Raw genomic sequence first — 9597 nt, forward strand, 5'->3', positions numbered from 1 at the left:
GTATCTTGGAGCCTCACCCTGGGGTTGGGCCGTGGTCCAAGGGCTCACGCTCTCCCTGGCAATTGGGTCTTGTGCCCACTCACAACAATTTTCTCCTTCTGAGGGCATATATAATACAATATTTTAGTATTGCACACACCCATGGGCTGCATTTCTAGCTTCTTGACTCTTGTTAACAGTATCCTGTTAAATCTAACACCTGTATAAAGTTTGACTTTAAACAGAAAGTATTCACCATATCCAAGATTCAATTTAACCAATTCTTTTCAAAATAAATAAAAGGTTGTTAAATAGTTCTAACAATAATTGTCAGGAAAATACTGATTTGATTTTTAAAACAGTATAAACTGCACAGAACAAACTACTCTTAAGCAGGTGTAACTTTGTGCATCTATGATGCTGAGGGTTCCATGCACATCCATGAATTTTCAAAGCAGATTTATGCACATAAATCTGCTTTGAAAATTTTGACTGAAGTCTGTAGGTAAAAAGTTTGAAAATTACCTTCTTTGTGGCTGGATTTCTGTCTGGAGAAATGTGAGAGGTTGATACAACTCATCTTTAACTGTCTTCTTGTGAGCTCAACTAACTGATCTTTACCAGTTTCACTCTAGTCAATCAGTAGGGGATACAAGTAGCTCCCTAGCTGGTGTCTATTCCCTCTAGGAACTTTTGTATTGGCCAGGATACAATAGTACTGGTAGCATTGCTAGTATTAATAGTCAGTGTGCCAAAACAAATCCAGCCAAGGGATCAAGATCCAGGCTTAGTCTGCATAACCAATGAGTCACGGAGCCATTTGTTATTGACCTCTTTAGACCTGAACACAATATTTAACAGATATTCGTGAGAGGCAAATATATTTGCTATGCCTGATTTTGAATTCATATAATCTTGTTATGATATAGAGGTGTTTGGTGGATTCTTAGGGGCAACAGTGATAGTGACTCTCATGGGGAGGAGCCCCGTAGGGAACCGTAGCACCAGGCTAGACGCAGATGCACAAACTCAGATAATATATCTTTATCATGCAGCTTGTATGGTTCGCTAGAGGTGGCAGTAGAGAGTGGATTAGATAGCAACAGTCTGTGATCCTCGGCGGAGGAGACCCGTCCCACAATGGTGGTATAAAGCCCTGATACAGATATCCAGTGAGGCACTGTAGGAGAGACAGACTGGCAGATGTTATTAACACTCCCTTGTAGCTGAGTAGATAGAGTTCCTAATAAGCAGTAGAGATAGGATAGGTAGCAACAGTCTGTGATCCTTGGCAGAGGAGTCCCGTTCCACAATGGTGGTGTAGGGCCCGATGCAGATAGACGAGGAGCTATAGATGAACAGACTGGGAGAAGTAGTACTCACTCTCTGTGGCTGATAGGTTGTGTTCCAGCAGGTAGAAGAATTGGTAGCAGGCACCAGGATAGACACACAGGCCCTCAAGGAGCGAGTACCTGGATTTAGGATAGGCACCTAGAAATAAGCAAAGGGCCCCCGAGGAGCAGATACCCAACTTAGTAGAACCCCGGAGGGTGAAGATAGTTTCCAGCAGCAGCAGACGTGGCAGAGCAGCTTCAGACCGGAACAAATCCAATCCGTTGCTAACTCGGCAAGAGTCAGCAAATGGGCAACCTTTTGTAGTCGGAAGCAGTGACGTCACTCGAGGGGGACACTCCCGAGAATCGCGCCAACACTGCTACAAGACGTGAGGTGTGCACGCGCACGCCCTAGGAGGCCTCAGGTCAACATGGCGGGACACCGCACCAAAGCCGCTCCAGGGACGTCGGAGGATGCGGCAAGGACGCCATTCTCCTGAGGTTGGTGGAAAGGCTGAAATAGAAGTGAGGCATTTTGGGCGAAGCCGTCTGAGACCGACGGACGCAACAGTACCCTCCTTCAAAGGACCTGGTTTTGGTTTCCGAGGATGTGATCGATGATACTGGATCAGCATCTCTTTGTCCAGAATGTTAGACATAGGTTCCCACAAGTTATTTTCTGGTCCATAGCCCTCCCATGACAGGAGGTATTCCCATACTCTGCTCTCTTCCTTATATCAAGTATAGCATCTACTTTGTACTCAATGTCCTCTTCTGCGTCAACAGGAGGGGGATCTGGTGTCTTGGTGCTGAATTTATTGAGAATGAGTAGCCCAGTTGAATTGAGGCATGTGCTTTTGTAGCCATGGTAACCCGAGTACTAAGGGGTGCATAGCCTTTTCTAGCATGATGAAGGAAATGGATTCCGTATGAAGAGCTCCAGTCCTTAAATTGATGGGTTCCGTTTGTAGGGTTACTTCACCTGGTAAGGGCTCCCCATGGATAGAGGATAACAGAAGCGTAGGCTTCATAGTCATAGTGGGGATACGAAGATGTTCCACTAGACGTCTCAGTATAAAATTCCCTCCTGCCCCAGAGTCCAATAGGGCAAGAGTCTGGAATTCAAAAGGTCCATTTATCAAGGAGACTGGCAGAGAGATTGGAGGAGAAGGTGCAGTTAGACCTAAGAAGAGTCCTCCCACAGGACTTAGGTCTGACCGTTTCCCGGATAGATAGGGCATGTTTGTACCGCATGGCCTGCTTGACCACAATACATGCAGAGGCCTAATCTTCTCCGCGTTCTTCTCTCCTTAGAAGTCAGGTGACTACAGCCTAGTTGCATAGGTTCTTCTTCGCCAGCAACCGATTTAGACTGAATAGGCTTAGGTATAGTTTTGGCTCGGATTTCTCCCTGGCTAGGTCTCTTAGAACCTTTAACCTCTTGAACCTTATCCCAAAGTCGTTGGTCAATTCTTGTGGCTAACTTCATCAGGTCCTCCAAAGTCTCAGGCATTTCTCGAGCCGCCAATTCATCTTTCAGCCGGAAGTTCAGGCCTTCAAAGAAAAAGGTCTTCAGGCATCTCGAGTCCCAAATCAAATCTGAAGCCAAAGTCTTAAACTCGATGGCGAAGTCTGGTAAAGGTTTATTACCTTGCTGTAGATGAACCAATGTGGATCCTGTGGTTGTGTACCTGGCAGGGTCATCAAATAAGGATTTGAACAGGTCCAGAAACCCAGCAAGGTCCCTCAGGATGGGGTCATCTCCCTCCCACAGCAGAGAAGCCCAAGCTAGTGCCCTTCCATCCAGGTAAGACAGGATATACGTGGTCTTGGCATAAGCTGTGGTAAAGGTTTATTACCTTGCTGTAGATGAACCAATGTGGATCCTGTGGTTGTGTACCTGGCAGGGTCATCAAATAAGGATTTGAACAGGTCCAGAAACCCAGCAAGGTCCCTCAGGATGGGGTCATCTCCCTCCCACAGCGGAGAAGCCCAAGCTAGTGCCCTTCCATCCAGGTAAGACAGGATATACGTGGTCTTGGCATAAGCTGTGGGAAAATTAATAGGTTGAATTTGCATGCACCTAGTCACTTCTTGGAAGTACCATTGATCCCAGTCACTTATAAAATATGTTTTGGGAGAATTTAATTGGAATAAGGCCTATGCATAATAATAATTGCATACTTAATACTTAGTGATGGTGGTGTGAACTGCATAATTAATCTTACACTGGACCTTTCTGATGAGGCTTATGTATCTTGTATGGAAACCTCTAAATGTTACTTAAATTATTTGTTGAAAATCAGAGTTTGTTGGACACCTAGAGATATTATAATTAAAGTAAAAGAAAGCAAACTTTTTATTCTCCCAGTTATTGTGTGTTCAGGCAGTTTGACTATTTGTATGTCAACACAGAGAAGATTAGTGAGGTTTCCCGTATATCATATTTACTTAGATGAATTTCAGATCCTTTGCTTTTGTTATATAAATCATATGTGTCAGTTCCAAGCTTTAGACAATGATGTTTCAAAGCTTCAGTTTTAGGGATTATAATAATATTTGCAGAATCTTATTGTTAATATATTTATTTTAATTAATTTTAACCTGCCTACATAATATGCGGGAGGTGAGGTACCACATAAAAGAATTATATACACTGAAAAAAAATAAACCCTACACTGAAAGAACTATAATATAAAATTAAGCCTGGATGAATGGTTTTATGTTATATGATTTTAATGTAGTCATTTGTTGTTTATGATATATTTTAATTTTTGTTGTAAATTGCTTTGAGAGATGTAATCAGGAAGATGATTAAGAAGTTTTTTTTTTAAATAAAATATTAAATAAATAAAATATTTTAAAAGAGCTGAGTTTCTAAATTTAAGCCTCTAAAATTTGGTTCCTAAGGTTTCAGCTGAATATTCACAGAAATTTAGGAGCCTAACTCTAACGGTTGGAGCCTAAACTTTGAAAATTGGCCCCAAATATGTTTGTTGCAGTCAAACATTTCTTTTGCTTTATATTTTTATTTTAAAATATCAAAGACTTCTACAAGACAAGTTATACAAAGCAAAGTTACAAAACTATTATTATAATACTTGTTATTCAGATTCTCATATAAACTTTCTAAGGGATTTATCCTAATAGAAATGATAGTCCAAAAGTCTTATCGTTTACGTAATTCTAATCATGCAATTTTGATTATACAAGATTGGAAACAGAACTATAAAGCTGGGGTACAGAGATATCTATAAATGAAGATGATGGTAAAAGGTAGAAAAAAATACATTGCTCATAATAATTAATTTGTACTTTGCTGTCTCTGTGATAGGTCACAACCTTACTTAATGTATCTGACTCACAGAAGCATGTACAAAATGTGGAATATATATGCATCAGTATCAGGCATATATATTCAGGCAGTAACAGACCAACTATGTTTCAAGAACAACTATGTGACCAGTTGCATGTATAAGCAATGCTCTTTTGATAGAAATGTGTAAATGATTGGTGACTGATTCAATTCATGGCAGGAGTCATTAAGAAAACCCCCCCAGAAAAAAAGAGAAAATGACTCCTCAGAAAACATTCTTCCTGAAAGGATAGGTCTCCTTTTCTAAAGCAAAGTTTTAAAGCTAATAATAACTCACAATCAGGTCAATACAGTAAAGTGCGGCCGCGGTTACTCTGCTCCTAACCCGCTTTCTACTCACTTTTCGGCCGCGTTAGTCCAACCCGCGATACACTATCCCCTTTAACCCATTCTTACCGCCTCTTTAAATCACCGGGTAACCCCTTCCGTCCGCGGCATGTATATTAGATGTAAACAATCGAATTAGCTATTCCCTCCCATACAGTAACGCGCACCCTGACTATCGCTTTTTTAACCTGCTGTTTTGCCGCGCATTTAACCTGCTAACTTACCGCCTACCCTTACCCCTGCGTTAGAGGCAGGGGTAAGGGTAGGTGGCAAACTTTCCCCCAGCCCCCGCTCACCTGCCCTGGCCGCGTCCATGGGTGCTGGTCTCCGGGGCAGCCCCAGTCTTCTCCCCTCCTCCCGAAGCAACGAAAGCGGAAAAAAGCGAAAAAGCGAAAGAAAAAAAAAGTAGCAACGAAGTGGATGATTCTCCTACGCTCGGGATTGCCAGTCCTCTCTCCCCTCCTCCCGAAGCAAGGCACGTAAAGCAGCCTTGCTTCGGGAGGAGGGGAGAAAGGACTGGCAGTGTAAAGCAACGTAGCGACTTACTCTTCTTGCAGCCCCCCTCCGGAGACGGACATCGGCGGAGACGGACCGCAGCTCCCCTGCCTCCCAGAGGCAGCTGCCGGCGAAGATGGATGCCTGCATGGGCGAAAGCGGCCCCTGTGCATGCAATTGGGCCGCTCAAGGCGTGACGTCACGACATTTGGCGTCACGGCATGTGACATCACATCTTGAGCGGCCCAATTGCACGCACAGGGGCTGCTTTCGCCCATGCAGGCATCCATCTTCGCCGGCAGCTGCCTCCGGGAGGCAGGGGAGCCACGGTCCGTCTCCGCCGATGTCCATCTCCGGAGGGGGGCTGCAAGAAGAGTAAGTCGCTTCGTTGCTTTACACTGCCAGTCCTCTCTCCCCTCCTTCCGAAGCAAGGCTGCTTTACGCGCCTTGCTTCGGGAGGAGGGGAGAGAGGACTGGCAATCCCGAGCATAGAAGAACCGTCCACTTCCTGGTACCTGTCATTTCAAATGTCATTTGAAATGACATTTGAAATGACAGATACCAGCGTGTCCGTGAAGCGTTAGGCCAGCGCACCCAGGATACTGTATAGCGCTCTATACAGTAAAATGGGTTGTGCGGGCCTAACGCTTCACTGATGCTTCTTGGATGCAGCTTGCATTTGCAAGCTATTTAAATACAGTATCGAGCGGTAGGTGAGCCGGACTGTGTATGCGGCAACCGCGGGTGCGCCCGGCACTAACGCAGCTCTTCCTACCGTTCCTTACTGTATCGGCCTGAATGTTCATGGGAGAGGCTGCTAGCAAACCAGGAAGCAGAAGACATAATAGGACTAATCAGTAACTCTAGAATCTCGTTACAATAGTGTCTTTTACTTTTCAAATGGAACCTTGAGCGCTACGTTCACTGAGCTCTGTCCGAGTGAATCTCCCCGGGCCACTGTTTGCAAAAAGAGTAGAAGAGCACAAATTAGCACAGCAATTTCCTATGGTCACTGACAGTCTGGGCTTCCCTGAGGAGCAAAAAATGGGTTTTCTTACTTGCAATCATTTATCATCCATTTATTTTTTAATTTGTTGGATTTTTTTTTCTTATTTTGAGGCCTTTGATAATCAAAAAAGAAAATATGTACAAGTTCAGGATTTAAATTTGTGGTATCAGAATCTACTCTGGATATTCTTGGCACAGTGATTTTCCAAATATGACTATGTGTGACTTATTTGTATGTAACATTGTTAGTGTATCTTTTATGGTGTGTATCACATTGTTATATGTTTTTATATATAGCACCACATTTTATTTACTGTAATCCACTATGAGCATGATCTCTTGAAACAGTGGTCTAAAAAAATATTTTAAATAAATAAATGTGGATCAGCAATTGCAAAAGGTGAAAAAGCTATTCAGTCTGAAGAGTTTAGTGATTTATTGCATATTAAGTGTATGACTGGACAAATTTAGAAATGCCTTGTGGTGCAGTTTACAAGTGAGGTAAAAAGTGCATGACCATAGAAATATCTGAGGAATTGTCTCCAGAATCAACAAAATAGACCCATCCCCTTCATTCAAAAACTCATAATATCTAGAAAAGAAATAAGTGTTGATGGTCAGAAATCCTCTCCCTGTGACATGTAGAGCTCTGCTTAAATCTAGGTAAGGATCAAGTATTATTTTTTAGAAAGGTAATTTCAAACAGCCTGTATAGTGGTAAAATCTGTGTGAATATTGTACATGCAGACAGGAATCAGCAGCAGAGGGAGAAGCACTGCAAGACATCGAGGGGGCCAATGCAATTAAGTGCGCCCAGTCAAAGGCACAGGTTTACATGAGGTTTGGATGCACATTTTAGACACGCTAGTCTAGCACCCAATGCAATAAGGAGATTAGCGCATCCAAACTGCGTGCCCAAAGAAATGCACATTCGATAGTGCTCATCCCATGTAAATTTCAAGTAGGTGAGGCTATTAGCTATTCCCCCCGATGCAGAAAATCACTGGGCACCCAACATATACTTTTTAATGCGGTAAATTTAACTCCAGTCCTGGAATTAGCGTTAAGTCAATCCACTAGTCAAGGGCTTAGGAGAAATTTAAAAAATACTGTCCTTTGTGGTTCTTCCTAATAGTATAATTGTGATACTTAAATTTACTGCTTGCTGTCTTTAAGATTAAAGATATAATGTAATGGCTGTTGAGATCTGAATGTGGATCCTTGGGCCGACCGGCAAGAAGAGACGGTCGGAAGGCAGACACACTCAGCGAGGGATGGATCTTCACCTGGAAACCCGTGACCCCACCAGAGGAGCTGTTAAGGCCCGGGTCGCTAGGACTTAGGTGTCTTCGCCCTGGAAGTCCGAGGTCCCCCCAGGAGGAGCCCATAGGGACCCGGACCGCTGGGACTTAGGAGAACCACCGGCGTGGACGAATACCTGGAGCGGACTGGGGTCCGGACTGGCAGCAGAAGACAGGAACGAGAAGGTGAACCGGAGTCTGGGCAGGCAGCAGGAAGCAGAACCGTGAGACGAACCAAGATCAGGACAGGCAGCAATCAGGCAGAAACGAGAGACAGACCAGGATCAGGACAGGCAGCAATCAGGCAGAATCGTGAGACAAACCAGGATCAGGACAGGCAGCAATCAGGCAGAATCGTGAGACAAACCAGGATCAGGAAGTCAGGAACAGCAACTAACTCTCTCCGAGGAGTGACCACGTTGCAAGGCAAAGCAAGAGAGGAAGCTGCGGGCTTAAATCCCCTGCCGGGGCTTACGTCAGAGTAGAAGGCGTTTCAGGACTTCCGGGTGCTGGACCTTTAAGAGGCCTGGCTTCACGCGCGCGCGTTCCCCTGCAGGGGGAGGGGCTACCCTCAGGCCGAGCCGGCGTCTCCACGAGGAGGACGCCGCTGCCATGCGGCCAGGCCCGCCCGGAATCGCGCGGCTCGCAGCGCTGGGGGGAGACCCGCGGAGGAGGTAAGGACCCGGTCGCTGCGTAAGCGACTGGGGCTGTAACAATGGCTTGATGAAAAAAAAGATTGGATGCACAATATACATGTACAATAGACATGCTCCAGGCCAATTTTGCCCCTTGCTATTGTGCGTATATATTAGTTGAAATCGACCTGAAGTGAGATAAAATGGACGATTGTACTGAGCGCCTGTTGCAATTGTGCGCACACAGCCACGTTTCCTGGGTGCCCGATGCACACAGCACGTCTTCTGGGCACTAGGGACACACAATTCTTCTCTAGTGCATCCTTTTTAAAGCAGCAGCTCATTTAAATATTGCATCTGGCACCCTGGAGACATGGCTGTGTGCGTGTTAGGAAAATGGGTGTTCAATACATGCGCCCAATGTCGCCCAATGTTGTTCAGCCACTGTTGCTGCCTGGACTGCACTTTCTGCCCTGTCTTTCTCTTGCTTGCTGCCATAGCCTTCCCTCTGTGTCCCTGGGGTATTCATCCCATTGTTTTCTGCTGATTTGCCCCTCTCATAGTGCCTTGGGTTCTTCATGCCACTGTTGGTGCTCTTTGCTGCTCTTTTGGTGCCTTGGGGGTCTCTATGGCACTGTTGGTACTACTTTTCCTCACTCTTGCAGACCAATGCAATAAGATGCATTGGCAGCAAGCACAGTGGCATCAACAAAGTGAGGAAGAAAGAAGAGTGGCACCAAAGCAAGAGAAAGACAGGGCAGAAAGTGCAGTCCAGGCAGCAACAGTGGCTGAACACAGCAAAGTGGCAAACCAGAAGAGAGGCACGACATGAGTTGCAGGTTGGACAGCGGACAGCAGCAGCAAAACTCCAAGATCCCAAGGAATCCAAAAAGGGACAGAGGAGAAGAAGGTCTTTCTTTTTTTTTTTTTGGGAGAGATAGACCAAACACTCCAGTATGACCAGGAGAGAGGCAGAACAGGAAGATCAGATGGAGTAGCAACAGTGACCCAACAACACAGCAAGGTCTGAAACAGAAGAAAGGCAGAGTATGAGGAGCAGGCCAGGCAGTGGGCAAAAGCAGCAGTGGCAAGGCTCTAAGATCCTAGGGCATCCAGAGAGAGGGAGGAGAGGAGAAGGTTTT

Source organism: Rhinatrema bivittatum, chromosome 3 (genome assembly GCF_901001135.1).
Source record: "Rhinatrema bivittatum chromosome 3, aRhiBiv1.1, whole genome shotgun sequence".
Taxonomy (NCBI): domain Eukaryota; kingdom Metazoa; phylum Chordata; class Amphibia; order Gymnophiona; family Rhinatrematidae; genus Rhinatrema; species Rhinatrema bivittatum.